The sequence below is a fragment of the Odocoileus virginianus genome, chromosome 11, assembly GCF_023699985.2.
Source record: "Odocoileus virginianus isolate 20LAN1187 ecotype Illinois chromosome 11, Ovbor_1.2, whole genome shotgun sequence".
Classification (NCBI taxonomy): domain Eukaryota; kingdom Metazoa; phylum Chordata; class Mammalia; order Artiodactyla; family Cervidae; genus Odocoileus; species Odocoileus virginianus.
In genome coordinates, this window is record NC_069684.1 from 23,001,607 (window position 1) to 23,018,289 (window position 16,683).

At 43.7% G+C, this 16,683-nt stretch overlaps 1 protein-coding gene across 1 annotated transcript in view; it reads left to right on the forward strand.

The window, feature by feature from the left end:
• Positions 1-16,683, forward strand: part of TNR (tenascin R) — a 473,470-nt gene that overhangs the window by 234,398 nt on the left and 222,389 nt on the right. Inside the window, exon 2 of the mRNA XM_070474046.1 lies at positions 14,276-14,374. The gene's annotated coding sequence lies outside the window, so the exon portion shown is untranslated. The remainder of the gene's footprint in view (positions 1-14,275; positions 14,375-16,683) is intronic.

Genomic DNA, 16,683 nt, shown 5'->3' on the forward strand with positions numbered 1-16,683 from the left:
TGCATTGTTCTGGCCTTGTACCCAACCTCCTGGGTTGTTCCTGCATGCACTAAGCTCTTGACCTCTAGCTTTGCCGCCACTGTTTTGCTCTAGCAGAGATTTCTTAAATATTCTACTTCTCCAGATTGTGACCTTGGACAGTTTCACCCCTTGCCCCAGCCAAAACAATTATCCCACCCCAGATGACAATGGTGTCTTTACCGGATTAACACTGACCCTTGGTTTTAATCCACTTCCTGTCTGACTGGGTGATTCCCCAGCTGTTCCCCTGCCCAGTATACAGGCTGGAGCAGCTGGCCAACTGAGATGCCTGACTGGGTCCCTGCCCTGGGAGAGGGACTTGAGTACAAGCTGTGTCTTCTACTCAGAGTCTGAATCTGTGCCCTCCTCACTTGTGTTGGCTGATGAGGAAGCTTCTGGGGTTTGGCTTGCAGCCCAACTAGACCTAAAGGAGAGCCCTTCATCAAATGCCTGGAAAATTGATCTTTTATCGCTCTAGCAACCAATCCCCCTTAACTGCAGATCCAAGGGAGATGATGGTATTGACCAAATTAAAACTAAACACGTACAGAGAAGACAGGGATTCCTGGGCTGGTTGTGAAGATGTGTCCCTGGGGTCAGGTCCTTTGAGAGGAAACTGGTGGTCTTTGAGGATGACCTGAGAGCCGCCTGCCATCAGAAAAATTACATTCAGCCTCTGGCCCTGAGTGTTTGGCCTTTGCCTGCCAAGCACCAGCATAGCCAATTACCTGTCCCACAGGAGCCATTTAGAGGAGAGAAGAAATATTCACCTCTGTTCATACCCAGGCTAGGCTGTGCTATCTATCAGACGAAGAAAGGGCCAGGACTGCCCTTAGATATAAAGCTTTCTCTTTCCTTTTTTGACCCCATTTTTGGTTTCTTTTGTGGAGGAGAGCACATGTCTTAAGACAGGAAATTACCCTGGTGATTGATGTCTAGCAAATGCAATTAGGTCCCAGTTAAGCACTCTCCAAAGGGGCGCCCTTCCAGCGTGGCATTCCAAGTTTGGTGATCACTTAATAACCATGCATTTCAGTCCTCCGGGTAATAAAGCATTTGTCTCTGTCAGGCTTTGAGCACCAGAACTTCCAGTGCCCTTATGAGGCAGAAGAGGTGGGGATGGAATGTAGAGCAGGGAAGAGGCATAGCACATGCTGGAGAGGAGACCTCAGAACAAGAACAGTCAGCTTGGCCAAGAACATCCCATGATTATCGGCTTCCCTGGTGGCTCCATGGTAAAGAATTCGCCTGCCAAGGTAGAAGATGTGAGTTTCATCCCTGGGTCAGGAAGATCCCCTGGAGAAGGAAATGGCAACCCACTCCAGTATTCTTGCCTGGGAAATCCCATGGACAGAGGAACCTGGTTGGTTACAGTCCATGGGGTCACAAAAGAGTCAGACACAACTTAGCAACTAAACAACAACAACCGAGTGAGGTTGCAACGTGAGTTGAGGGGCATGGATGGCCTGCGATGGCTGAAATTCTACAATATTTGCTAATCAATTCACTGCTTGGAATTATTTTTTTTTCAATTTTTCAACCAGGATGGCCCCCTACAGTGGAAGTACAGAGTCTTAATCACTGGACCACCAGGAAAGTCCCTGGAATATTATTCTTTAATTCCACTACCCTGGGGACTTTGGAGGGATAAATAAAGTGACCCTGCCCCTGCCCTTGAGGTATTTGCACTGTAATTGGGAAGGTCAAACACACCTTATCAATCTTCCAGGCAACAAATTTCCATTTGGCTTGGGTTGGGGGTAGGGCACACAAACACATAAGGTAGTGCATTCAATATGGACCCATTGGGGCACTTGAGGCAAGGTAAAGGCGGTCAGATGCATCCTGCCTGTCTGAACTCAAATTGGCTCTGCCACTTAAAAGCTGAGTGACCTTAAGCAAGTCAGTTACCTCTTAATTTGGCAATTTCCTGTCTGTAAAATGGGTATAACAGCAGTGCTTTCCTCATAGGCTTTTAGGGACAATTCAGCAGGCAATGCACAGAAAGCCCTAGGCCTGGACCACAGTGATCTCAATGCAAGCCAGTTTCCCAGTTCTGCTTCTAAGCCTGGGCCAATTAACATCTTTTTTCTTACTTATTTTTTGGTCATAGACCTCCTTGGCAGTCTGGTGATGCATATGAACTCCTTCTCAGAATTATGGTCTAACTGTAGAAAATAAAATACATAGGATTACAGAGGAAACTGCATTTTTATTAAAATGCAGTTATCAGATACTAAAAAAAAAAATTTGCTGTATGGTAATATATGTGTGTCTTTATTAACATAGTAAATAACAAGATCTGCTGGCAAGTCAAATAACTATTGTAATTTTGAAGTAGCAATAAGCCTAAACAATATTTCAACATATCTGCAACAACTGTAATAGATATAAAAAAATCAGTGATTTCTATGGGTGACAAGACTATAGCTACTGTTAATATTGCTATGACTGGTTGCCTACATTCAAAATTAGAGGAATTGTTATATTTTTGTTAGCAGTTGGTAGAAATAAAGAGGTAATTTCTTTCCATCTAAGTTACATGGACTCTCTGTGGACCCCAGGCTAAGAACCGTTGCTGTAACACTTGATCAAGTAAGTTATAAGCATACTTTCTAAAATTTTAGAATAAGATAGATTTTCTCATTACCAAAGAAAAATGTAAACATAGTCAAAAAGTTAAGAAATATAGATTAAATGGGAGAAGACAGAGGACATTTAAAAATATGACCCAGAAATCAAAATATGCTAACACTTGGTATAGTTGTTTGACTTTTTTGTGTTTTTTTTTTTCAAATTAATGAATTATTTTATTTTTGGCTGCAGTGGGTCTTAGTTGTGGTGCACAGAATCTTCACTGAAGAGTGTGGGCTTCTCTCTCTAGTTTTGGTGTGTGGGCTCAGTGGTTGAGATGCCCAGGCTTAGTTGCCCCAAGACATGTGGAATCTCAGCTCCCCAATCAGGGATCAAACCCACATCCCCTACATTGAAAGGTGGATTCTTAACCACTGGACCACCAGGAAAGTCCCAGTAATTTGACTTTCAAGACAGTGAAGCTCATTGCTAATCCATGTTTCATGCACTGAATCTGCCCCACCTAGAGTTATTAGACTGCTATTTCACTCAGTCTAATAACTGAATGGTCAGTAAAGAAACAACCCAAAGCATCACAGTTGCAGTCCAGAAATTATATGAAGCCCAATGATGGCAAAGGAACCCTTGATCTTTGCAGGACAATCACCCAAAGATAGAGTGAAGTATCAAGAAACAGAGTTGGGGGCCCTGGAAGCTAAGGGGATATGCCAGAACCTCCCAGCCCCACTCAGAGCTGTCCCACTGATCTCAGATCTCTTGTTAGACCTGATGAATTATCTCACGTCAGAACCGTGAATTGTAATGGAAATTACCCACTTGATGAAGGATACCAACCGACTCTACTCAAAACTTGCCAGATGTTCAGATCAGATCCCTGACACATGCAGGCAGAGCTCGAGGGCTCATCCAAACAGCCTATTGAGAAATAATGATAATGAGGTGGCGCTGAATCTAGGAGATATTATGCAATCCATAGAAACACACATGTGTGGCCAGAGAAGGATGTTCTGTCGCCCCAAATGCTGTCCTGTGGCAATACCGCCCAGCTCTCTCTGGGGTGAAAGAGTAGTCTGACACACGTCCAGCTGTCCCAGGTTAACTCTAGAAGGCTGAAGCCTTGGAATGGCTTGCCTAGACTTGGTGAAAACAACACCCGTGGAGAATCCACCATGTGTGGGGTCAGAACACAGAGGAGGCCGGGCCTTAGCTTCCTTTTTCCAAGATCCCCCAGAGAACTCAGCCCCACGAGCCCTCCAAGCAGTGACCAGTTTCTGGTTCCCCACTTGCCAGCCCTCCTATGTGACCATGAGGTTGTGACAGCATCACCAAGTTAGGGTCTTGCAGTCCCTCTTAGGTGGAGCCTTTGCGACCCTGGGGTCAATATCGCTAGAGGTTCTCTTAGAAAAGCATCTCTCTTCTCTTTGCCAGCTCAGTCCTTAGACCAGTGTCCTTTTCTGACTTTCAAACAGAGACCTTCCATAGGGGAGGAGAGGAGGGTCTTAATGAAATGCTACCTGCATAGTCTTCAGAATGCGATTGTGGGCTTCCCTGCAGGGACCCTGCAACCCTGAGGGCACACACCCTCCTTCCTCTAAGCTTAGTTAGAGATCACAGCCCAAGATAACAGGCCAGTAAAGCTCCTGAGTTCAAGGCACTGCCAAATTTCAAAATGTTTTTAATAAAACAATGTGGAAAGGGCAGTTTGTTCATTTCGATCCTCCACTGGGTCATTCAATTAAACCTGAAATTCTGGGGAAACTTGAACCACCCTGACCATATTTTCCATTAGTAATAATGATAAAAGATAATTATGGAGCCTGTCTGTCAGATATTCCATACACCCGCACCTTCACTTAATTAATTGCTAATTAAGATATGAAAGAACTGCAGTGTCTCTCATACATCCTGACTTTATGAAACCTCAGCAAATCTTCCTCGGGGAAGAAGAAACCTCCAGCCTCTCCTTTGGTTTGGAAACCATTGATGCAAGGGGGTTGGGGGTGAGAGGGCTGACTCTGAGATGGAGTCATTTAATCACATTGTTTAGGTGGTACAGGAGAGCCCTGGGAGAGAGGATAAGGGGGAAAGGGAGAAGGAGAATGAATATGTTTTGAATTCCTACCTTTTTTCATACACCAAGCTCAGCCCTTGACACATATTATCTATGTTAATCCTCACAATGGGGAATATCATTATTCCCATTTTACAGATCAGAAAATGTGTGCTTAGAGGGATTATATACATATCTTTTCCAAAAGTGTGGAGCAGGTGAGAGCTAGAATTTAAGCTGAATTTCATGGCTTTTCATTTGTTGTTCTGTGGAGATACAAGACACACACACAAAAAAATTGTAATGCTTTTAAAAATTTTTATGTATTTATTTTTGGCTGTGCTGGGTCTTTGTTGCTGTGAGCAGACTTTCTCTAGTCGCAGAGAGCAGGACCTACTCTTTGTTGCAGTGAGCTGACTTCTCACTGACATGGCTTCTCTTGCTGCAGAACACGGTTTCAAGGGCTTCAGTACAGTTGTGGCATGTGGACTCAGTAGTTGTGGCAAATGGGTTTAGTTGCCCCGAGGCATGTGCCGTCTTCCCAGATCAGGGACCAATCCCATGACTTCTGCATCGGCAGGCCGATTCCTAGTCACTGTACCACCAGGGAAGTCCCAAGAAACAGAATTGTTTGCTTCCAGGTCTTTACCATAATGAAGGCAAAAGGCATTTGTGGTTGCTGATCTTCAGGATAACCCCCAATTAATCCTTGCTTTCTAGCATTCATAACCCGTATGTTGTCTCCTCCCACATTGACTAGGGCTGATCCATGTAACCAGTAGGGTGTTGCAGAAATGCTAATAAGGCAGGTCATCCAAGACCCTGCTCCTTCCACTTGGCTTTCTCTTGGGTAGCTTGATCTGGGGGAAGCCAGCCACCATGTTGTGAGGATACTCAAGCAGCCCAGCAGACGCTTAAGTGGGGAGGCCTTCTGCAACAACCAGATCACATACATGAACCATCTTAGAATCCAGTCCTCCAGCCCTAGCAAGTCTTCAGATGACTATAGCCCTGGTCAACATCCTAAAGGGAGCTTCATGAAAGATTCTGGGCCAGAGCCTGCCAGATAAATCGCTTCTGAGTTCCTGATCTGCAGAAACCAAAAGATGGTAAATGTTTATTGTTTTTTAGCTACTGAATTTGGGGGTATTTTGTTATGCAGTAATAGCCTATGAATTGAGCATGCATGAACTTTTCACAGCTCACTGAATTTGCCATTAACAGTGGGCCAGAAAAACCCTTCTAAGAAAGATTCACATTTGTATGCCTGAATATAAGAGCCCCAAATAAGTGAGTTTAAGAGTTAAATATAGTTCAGATTGCCAATGGGCTTCTTGGTGGCTCAGTGGTAAAGGGTCTACCTTCACTACCAGATATGTGGGTTTGATCCTTGGGTTGGGAGGATCCCCTGCAGGAGGGCATGGCAACCCACTCCAGTATTCTTGCCTGGAGAATCCCATGGACAGAGGAGCCTGGCAGTCTATGGTCTGTGAAGTCGCAAAGAGTCGGACTCAACTGAAGCAACTTAGCACACACATACATCACCATTAGTTGCCCAAATTTCCCATTTTCTCATTAAAATGACTAGGAACAGTTTGTTGGATCATAATCTGATCCATTTTAAGCAACTGACTGCTGTGAGAATTGAGAAAAGACATGAACTAACAATAATTTAGCATGTTGGATAGTCTGTCTAGAGCTGATCAGCATCCTTGCAATCTCGTGGCTATTCCTGGAACATCTCCAGCAATCTGCAGTAAACCAACCAAAACCATTCAAGTAAGAGAGTTTATGCTGAATATCAAAATGGACTTTTGGGGACTTCCCTGGGGGTCTAGTGGTTAAGACTCCGTGCTCGCAGTGCAGGGGGTCCTGGTCCAATCCCTGGTCAGGGAACTAGATCCCACATGCTGCAACTAAGACCTGGCACAGTCAAACAAACAAATAATAAAACAAAATGGACTTTTGCTGTGAAGTCTGAAACCTCTACAGGTTTTGGAACTCTGTCTCGCCTGGCCTGATGGTATCTTCCTTCTGCCCATGATTCACCTCTCCCAAAAGGGGAAAAACACAGGGCTTTGGAGAAAGTTTGTGATTGGGGTCAACGGGGTTTCCTAGCTGCAGTCTCTGGACTGTCTGGCTCATGGGTCCTGACTGTACCATCAGGGGCTGGAGCCCACAAGATAAAGTCAAAGCCCAGCCTCTTGGATTCTTGGACTCACATCGAGTGTCAGAGGGGTCAGAATTTGAGGAGGAAAAATCTATATAATGCATATCTCTTGGACAAATTTCATAGGAAAAATGGTTGTTGTTTTTTCAAAGATGAGCTGTTACAAGTTGACTTCAGAGAATGGCTGTGGGAGAAATGCTGGGTGCTAAGAGGGTAAGTGCAGGTAAATGATGGGCAGAGAGAATGGGCAGGAAGAACACATCAATTTGCTGAAGTGGCTGTCCCCATGGCCACTGTGCTCCCAGTGCAGTGCTCCCAGCATGGGGCCAGGTCATCGTGCTCTTTAGTCTTCCGTGCATCTCCTGTGGTTCCACCGCCTCTGTCCTCAGGCCTTCCTGGAAGTGTGTAGACTAAACGGAACTGGGACCATGAACCCTGTGCTGGATATTTGTCTCTGCTCACAGCTTTGTCTCTGCAACCTGTGAGCACAGGAATGATGGTCCACGTGGAGACACGCCAGCACGTATTTCTGTTGTAAGAATCCTTTTCCTTATCACCAGGTACATGAAAATCTACTCCAAGATAAGGTCTTTGTGCGATATCTTCAAATTAAATGGATCTGTTCGTGAAGTCATATATAATTCTATCAAAGGGTCCAATATGTTAGGCTCGCTAGAACTTCTCCAACAGAGCAGGTTTCAGCACGACTTCAGGAAGATCAGCACACCCTGGCTGGAATTCAATGTGGCCATTGCTCAGCCCACAGTTTAAAACCTTTTTTTTTTTTTAAGTGCCATTTTTTAAAAGGAAAAGAACGTGGGACAAGAACACGGGAGCCCCACCTTCTAGTTCTAATTCTCCAAATAACTCTGTGTCTTCATAAGTGAACTCCCCTCTGTTGGAACTGACAGTTCTGGGTTTCTGTCCCTGATGGGCAGGACCTCTTTGAGGTCAGAGGCTCTGTCCCCTTGTATATCCAGTGCCTGATGCAGGGCCAGGCATTCAGAAGCCACCCCCCCCTTTTTTTTTTAATTTATTTTTGGTTGTGCTGGGTCTTAGTTGCTGCTCTTCATTGCAGTGCAAAGGCTTCTCATTGCAGTGGCTTCTCTTGTTTAGGAGCATGGGCTGTAGGTGCGTGGGCTTCAGTAGTCATGGCATACGAACTTACCCTGAGGCATGTAGGATCTTCCCAGACTAGGGATCAAACCCATGTCCCCTGCGCTGGCAGGCAGATTCCTAACCACTGGACCACCAGGGAAGTCCCCAGAAGGCTCTTAATAAATAGTTGCTGCCAATGACCAAAATGCCATATCAGGATGTCTGTCCCTATTCAGATATGTATACATGTGGTTACACACATGAAGGAAAGCATGAAAGTCTACATCCCATGCTTTCAGCCTAGGGGGGTGATATAGTACAAACAGTGGGGGAAGAAAAAGAGGTAGAGAGAGGTAAATAACTGAGGAAAAAAATAAGGGGACTGAACTAAAAAAGCCTAGATGTAGACTAAGATCTTTTTATAAAAGTACATATATGTGTGCATAAATAAATTTGGGGGGAAATGATGATCTGCTTAAGTCAAAACAAGTTGCAGAGAATTTCAGTAAAAACTATAAACAAAAGCATCCCATCTGTCCGTATGAATATGCATAATTGGGTTTAAATAAGCACAAGGAGGACGTATACTCTGGGCGCTGCGAGGCATCACCCAGCTGAGACACTCAGCCCCGCAGCTGATGGGAGCCTTGGCTGCTGACGGCTCACAGCTGAGTTCCTCTCTGTTGTTGACCTCCGCCAAAGGAGCTGCTTTGCCTAAGGCTGTGCCTGCCCTCTCCCCAGGGGCAGTCCACCCCCAGAGACTGGTGGGGCCCAAAGACCTGTCCCTTCTCAATGCAGGACAGCTCCAGAGGTCCTTCTGGCCAATTCAACTTCCCGTATTACCCGTAAGAGTTGCCCCGATAAACCTGCAGAGTGTTTATCCTGTCTCATCCTGTTTCCTGGAAACTGAACTGACAACAGTATGGAAGGATAGGTGCTAGTCTATGAAAATGTTATACCAAGAAATGATGCCATTTGTAGCAACATGGGGGGACTTAGAGATGATCATACTAAGTGAAGTAAGTCAGATAAAGGCAAATATCATATGATATCACTTGTACGTGGAATCTAAAACTATGATACAAATGCACTTGTTTACATAACAGAAACTGACTCACAGACATAGAAAACAAACTATGGTTATCAAAGGGGAAAAATGGGGGAAGGATAGACTGGGAATTTGGGATTAATAGATACATATTATTATATATAAGGTAGATAAGAAACAAGGACCTACTTTATAGCACAGGGGGCTATATTTAATATCATGTAATAACCTATAATGAAAAATAATCTGAAAGATATATATCTATATATATACACACACATATATGTATAATTGAATCACTTTGCTATACACCTGAAACATGGTAAGTCAAATGTAATTTAATAGAAGATGGGAATTTGCTGTATGGCTCAGGAAACTCAAACATGGGCTCTGTGTCAACCTAGACGGGTGGGATGGGGGGGAGTTGGGAGGGAGGTTCGAAAGGGAGAGGATATATGTATACCTATGGCTGATTCATGTTGACATTTGACAGAAAACAACAAAATTCTGTAAAGCAATTATCCTTCAATTAAAAAATAAATAAATTTTTAAAAAAGAAAAAACTTAAAAAAAATAAAATAATATGTTACATCAAGGGGCTGAGGCTAGGGGTAAATTATTAACTTCCCCTGTGTACATCTTCATATGGACTCACTTATTACAATGAGCAATTATCACTTTCATATTTTCAAGATTATCAATAAAGATAGTTAAAATACAATAAACAAATATATGTGAGTTGTATGAATGAGTGACTGTGTCTATATCTAGTCAAGAAATAATAATATTGATAAAATAGAAGCTGAATTGAAGGTATCAAAGTGAATGAACTAGACTGAAGAGGACTTCGCCAACACTTATCATGACTTTTGACTTAGTTGGTTCAAAAGAGATTGTATTCCTTCTAAGAGTGACATCACCACCTCACAGATAAGATGAGAAATAAAGAGTCAAAGGGTAAAGTAAAAAGGAGAGGGAGTTTAATTCCATGGAAGCAGAGATTTTCCTAACATCAGAGCTATCTGCCAATAAAATAGCCTGCAAATTTGGGACAGTTCAGTCACTCAGTCGTATCCGATTCTTTGCGATCCCATGAACCACAGCATGCCAGGCCTCCCTGTCCATCACCAACTCCTGGAGTTTACCCAAACTCACGTCCATTGAATCGGTGATGCCATCCAACCATCTCATCACCTGCAGTCCCCTTCTCCTCCTGCCCTCAATCTTTCCCAGCATCAGGGTCTTTTCCAATGAGTCAGCTCTTCGCATCAGGTGGCCAAAGTATTGGAGTTTCAACTTCAGCATCAGTCCTTCCAATGAACACCCAGGACTGATCTCCTTTAGGATTTGGGACAGCCACTATCCAAATTACCCTGCCCTAAGGATCTGCAATGCTTCCATTTGGTGAGCAGCTAGTTTGAATCAGAGGAAGAAAAGTACCTGGTATTCAAGTCACCTCCAACAGTTCCCCACCCTGGGCACTGGTGATCTCTTGATGACCACTATTTTTCCCAGTGATGCAGCTCAGAATCCATCCCAGCTCCATTCTCCAGGCAAACACTGCCCTGCTGATATTCTGGAGGACTCTCCAGAGATGAAACCTTTCTGACCTTCCAGAGCTAAATGATCTTTCCTCCAATTCTAAAGTTCCATGGGGTCATCCAGAGAAGGTTCATTCATTCAGGAGCAACTTGGAAGAGCAAGCCTACACCTTAGTCAAAGGTCTGCTCCTTCCTCTCCCGGTGCTACTTGATTTTTAAGTAGTCTCTTTAGGCACCTGTAAATGAAATCCCGGAAGCTCAGTGTCCACTTTAGAGAAGGCTCAGAAGGGTTTTGTTGGAAGCATGTCCTTGAAGGCATAATCATCCGGCTATGGATTGTGGTTACAAGACCTTCTAGAACTAACACCCCAAAAAGATGTCCTTTTTATTATGGAGGACTGGAATGCATAAGTAGGAAGTCAAGAAATACCTGGAGTAGCAGGCAAGTTTGGCCTTAGAGTACAGAATGAAGCAGGACTAAGGCTAATAGAGTTTTGCCAAGAGAATGCACTGGTCATAGCAAACACCCACTTCCAACAACACAAGAGAAGACTCTACACATGGACATCACTAGGTTGTCAATACTGAAATCAGATTGATTATATTCTTTGCAGCCAAAGATGGAGAAGCTGTATACAGTCAACAAAAATAAGACTAGGAGCTGACTGTGGCTCACATCATGAACTCCTTAATGCCAAATTCAGACTGAAATTGAAGAAAGTTGGGAAAACCACTAGACCATTCAGGTATGACCTAAATCTAATCCCTTATGATTATACAGTGGAAGTGAGAAATAGACTCAAGGGATTAGATCTGATAGACAGAGTGCCTGAAAAACTACAGACAGAGGTTCGTAACATTGTACAGGAGGCAGGGATCAAGACCATCCCCAAGAAAAAGAAACACAAAAACACAAAACGGCTGTCTGAGGAAGCCTTACAAATAACGGTGAGAAGAAGAGAAGCAAAAAGCAAAGGAGAAAAGGAAAGATATACTCATTTGTATGCAGAGTTCCAAAGAATAGCAGGGAGAGATAAGAAAGCCTTCCTCACTGATCAGTGTAAAGAAATAGAGGAAAACAATAGAATGGGAAAGACTAGAGGTCTCTTCAAGAAAATTAGAGTTACCAAGGGAATATGTCATGCAAGGATGGGCTCAATAAAGGCCAGAGATGGTATGGACCTAACAGAAGCAGAAGATATTAGGAGGAGGTGGCAAGAACACACAGAGGAACTATACAAAAGGGATCTTCATGATCTGGATGATCACTATGGTGTGACCACTCACCTGGAGCCAGACATCCTGGAATGTGAAGTCAAGTGGGCCTTAGAAAGCATCACTGTGAACAAAGCTAGTGGAGGTGATGGAATTCCAGTTGAGCTATTTCAAATCCTAAAAGATGATGCTGTGAAAGTGCTGCACTCAATATACCAGCAAATTTGGAAAACTCAGCAGTGGCCACAGGACTGGAAAATGTTAGTTTTCATTCCAACCCCAAAGAAAGGCAATGCCAAAGAATCCTCAAACTACCGCACAATTATACTCATGTCACACACTAGCAAAGTAATGCTCAAAATTCTACAAGCCAGGCTTCAACAGTACATGAACTGTGAACTTCCAGATATTCAATCTGGATTTAGAAAAGGCAGAGGAACCAGAGATCAAATTGCCAACATCTGCTGGATTATCGAAAAAGCAAGAAAATTCCAGAAAAACATCTACTTCTGCTTTATTGACTATGTCAAAGCTTTTGACTGTGTGGATCACAACAAGCTGTGAAAAATTCTTAAAGAGATGGTAATATCAGACCACCTGACCTGCCTCTTGAGAAATCTGTATGCAGATCAGGAAGAAACAGTTAGAACTATATATGGAACAATAGACTGGTTCCAAATTGGGAAAGTAGTTTGTCAAGCCTGTATATTGTTACCCTCCTTATTTAACTTATATGCAGAGTACATCATGAGAAACTCTGGGCTGGATGAAGCCCAAGCTGGAATCAAGATTGCCTGGAGAAACATCAGTAACCTCAGATACACAGGTGACACCACCCTTATGGCAGAAAGCAAAGAAGAACTAAAGAGCCTCTTAATAATAGTGAAAGAGGAGAGTGAAAAAATTGGCTTTAAACTCAACATTCAGAAAAATAAAATCATGGCATCCGGTCCCATCACTCCATGGCAAATGGATGGAGAAAGGATGGGAACAGTGACAGACTTTAATTTTAGGGCTCCAAAATCACTGCAGATGGTGATTGCAGCCATTAAATTAAAAGACCCTTACTCCTTGGAAGAAAAGCTATGACCATCTAGACAGCATATTAAAAAGCGGAGACATTACTTTGCCGACAAAAGTCCACCTAGTCGAAGCTATGGTTTTTCCAGTAGTCATGTAAGGATGTGAGAGTTGGACTATAAAGAAAGCTGAGTGCCAAAGAATTGATGCTTTTGAACTGTGGTGTTGGAGAGACTCTTGAGTGTCTGTTGGACTGCAAGGAAATCCAACCAGTCCATCCTAAAGGAAATCAGTCCTGAATATTCATTGGAAGGACTGATGCTGAAGCTGAGCCTCCAATACCTTGGTCACCTGATGCGAAGAACTGACTGACTGGAAAAGACCCTGATGCTGGGAAAGGAAAGATTGAGGGCAGGAGGAGAAGGGGAAGACAGAGGATGAGATGGCTGGATGGCATCACTGACTCAATGGACATGAGTTTGAGTAAACTCTGGGAGTTGGTGATGGACAGGGAAGCCTGGCATGCTGCAGTCCATAGGGTCACAAAGAGTCGGACACGACTGAGCGACTGAACTGAACTGATGGACTGTGGGATGATGCATGGGGACTGTGTAGGGGGCAGAGAGTGACTGGTCTAAATTTTGCAGAGAGAATCTGTTTAATTTTTAATTATATAAAAAAAATTTTTTTTTGACTGTGCAGCACAACTTGTGGGACTTTTAATTCCCCAACCAAGAATTGAACCCAGGCCCCTGGCAGTGAGAGCACTGTCTTAACCACTGGACCACTAGGGAATTCCCCTAACCCTGGTGGAAGAAATTGACAAATTGCTGACACAGAAGCTTCCCACTTGCAAGAGGTGTTGCTGGTCTATTGGTTGTGGTTCGAACCAGAGAAAATGGCTGTAATGCATTCATTTCCTTAAAGAGTACTTACTTATTGGAAGTTTCTGTGCTAGCTCTGTGATAGGAACAGAGAATTTGCCCTTGAGGATTTGAGAGTTCAGAGTGAGAACAACACAAATGAAGAAACTTATGATGAGAGGTGACCTCTCTGCCTAGCAAGGCGCTGAGTGTCCCGGACATGAAGAACATGAGAGGGACTCAGGTTTCGGGGGGATGATTTAGGGGGGATGAGAGATTTTCTAGAGGAAGTGTCAAGCATTTGTCATAATCAGATCATCTAAGCCTGTAACCACAGCCACATTTAAACATCTCAGAAGGGATTTGCTACATAAAACACAAAGCTGGATATATAAGCCTTCTGTAGAATTTTGACCTTAAATATTTGCTACTTCATTGCAAAGCTATGAGAATGAATGAAAGAAAACTAATGAAGTAAAGAGAACTCTCTGAAGAGGAAAAAAATAACAATAAATAACAGTTTTCTTTAGAAACCCACATTATACCTCCAAGTTTTTTGAAATGGAGATGTGGCAGTTGAGATGGAAAGGGAAACACAAGTTCCTTATTTTAAAGCCATAAACGTATTTCTGCCCTCCCCTGTTTCTGTTTCAGGTGGCCGTATCATCGTTATTGCACAGAACAGGCCTCTTTGGGCATTAGGATTAAAGACCGCGTGGAAAACAGAAAACGCCAAGGACACCATCACTAAAGGTACCGTTTTCTGTAAACCTTTAACCATCCATCATTGCAATGGCCAGTCTGAGGCTTTCAGTTGGGACTGCATATTCCCAGCATTTGAGACTTCTTGTCACTGCAATAACAGTCTGAGAGACAGACTTCCTGCCACAAGGTGGTCAAGAGTACCAGCTCCCCGGGGCTTTATGCTACCTCAGAAAGAGCTGGAGAAACTGGGCACCAAGGTTTTGACATCTTATAAAATATTTCAGAAATGCATTTCAAAACATAGTTGGTCATAAGTGTGTGACTGCGCTCAGCCCCTCCAAGAGGCTAGACTTGCTCCCCAACCCAGCCATGCATGCTCTGAGCCTGCAGGAACCAGTGCTAAATTATTCACCAGCCTGACTCTAACATTTCTGGAGTTCCAAAACCACTAATAAAGTATTATGAAAGAATATCCATCTCTTTATCTCTATCCATAACTATTTATATAGCTAGAGGAAAAATCTGTCGTTTTATTTCTTTTAATTTAAAAGCTTTCCTAATTCCTTTTTCATACCACATATATATGTCTAAAGAATTTTCAGGTTGAAATAATAACCTCTAAAAAATGGTCCATGGGAGAAGGCTCTCAGGATTCACGGAGTTGACAGGCACGATGAATATTTCGCTCCTTTAATAGCTTTTCTTGGCACTCAGACTTGGTACACCGAACTGGGAACTTTTCAAAGAGGGATGGCTCTTTTTTTTATTATACAAAACAGTGACAATACACCCACCCACCTTCTCTTCTCTATTCGTTCACAAAACTGCTAAGGTTTGTTCAGGAAAAACTCAGAGCCATAAACATGCAGGGTTAAACTCAGTTTTTCCTGGGTCCAGGGAGAGTCAAGCTACGGCTTGGGTGTGAGGGCCAGCTAAGTGTGATGGTTCCAGGCAGAGGAGTTGGATCCTGCTGGACCCCGAGGGTGGGACTTCTCAGAAGTCTATGGGAAGCAGTATCCAGAGATAGTTCTCAGAAGCACCGGCTGCTCTGTTGATTAAATCTGAAAGCCATCTCCCGACACAGAGGCCAGTCTCTCTGCCAAGACTTGTCACATGCATATGATTTTAAAAATATTTATTTATTCATTTATTTGGCTGCATTGGGTCTTATGGCAGCACACAGAATTTTCATTGCAACACCCAGGCTTCTCCCTAGTTGTGGTGTGTGGGCTCAGTGGTACCCGGGGGCTTATTTGCCCCATGGCATGTGGGCATGTGGGATCTTAGGTCCCTGAACAGGGATTGAATCTGAGTCCCCTGCATTGGAAGGCAGATTTCTTAACCACTGGACCACCAGGGAAGTCCCCCATTTATACAACTGACCTCACAGGAGAGTATGGATTGTCCAGATTAGCCCCATCCCCCATGTACTTCCAAATTTGCTCCCCAGCACGGTTTGGTATTGGAATTGCAGAAGTTACCAAACAGGAAGGTCAGTTGGAACAGAGGTGCCTTCACCAGGCTGGTGTGAACTGTCTTACTCAGCCTGCGGCCGCCCCACCTTCATTCCCCATGCATTTGAAAGCAGCTTATTTTAAAAGCTGATTAGATGAGCCCTTAATAACATTAGAATTTAAATGGCCCCAGATAGGCTTTCAGCTTCTTGCCAAATTGAGATAAATGTGATATTTGGGGAGCTGAGCTCCCAGCTTCATGACGGCTCCCGACCACAGTCAGGATTTGAAGAACCACATTCTCCCACATTTTCCTGCAACCTGATCCTGGCATTGTATGCATCTATGAGGACTTTTTCGTCTCTAAAGGACTAGGATTCTGTGTGGAGATGCATGTCCATGATTATGCATTTTCAAGGAAAATGTTTAGGGACTTGTTAGGGATTTGTGCTTGATTAGTCACGCAGTTGTGTCTGACTGTGTGACCCTATGAACTGTAGCCCGCCAGGCTCCTCTCTCCATGGGGATTCTCCAGGCCAGAAGAATACTGGAGTGAGTTGCCCTGCCCTCTTCCATGGGATCTTCCCAACCCAGGGATCGAACCAAGGTCTCCCACATTGCAGGTGGATTCTTTACCGTCTGAGCCACCAGGAAAGCCCAAGAATACTAGAATAGGCAGCCTATCCCTTCTCCAGGGGATCTTCCTGACCCAGGAATTGAACCGTGGTCTCCTGCATTGCAGGCGGATTAATTACCAGCTGAGTTACCTAACTTGGGAAGCCCCAAGTTAGGGACTAGGCACCGAATTATAAGGATGGGATTATAATCTATGTGCAATAATTTATGGGAAAACTCTCTGTACTCCCACACTTTGATAGCTTCCAATTCCAGGTAACAAAGTTT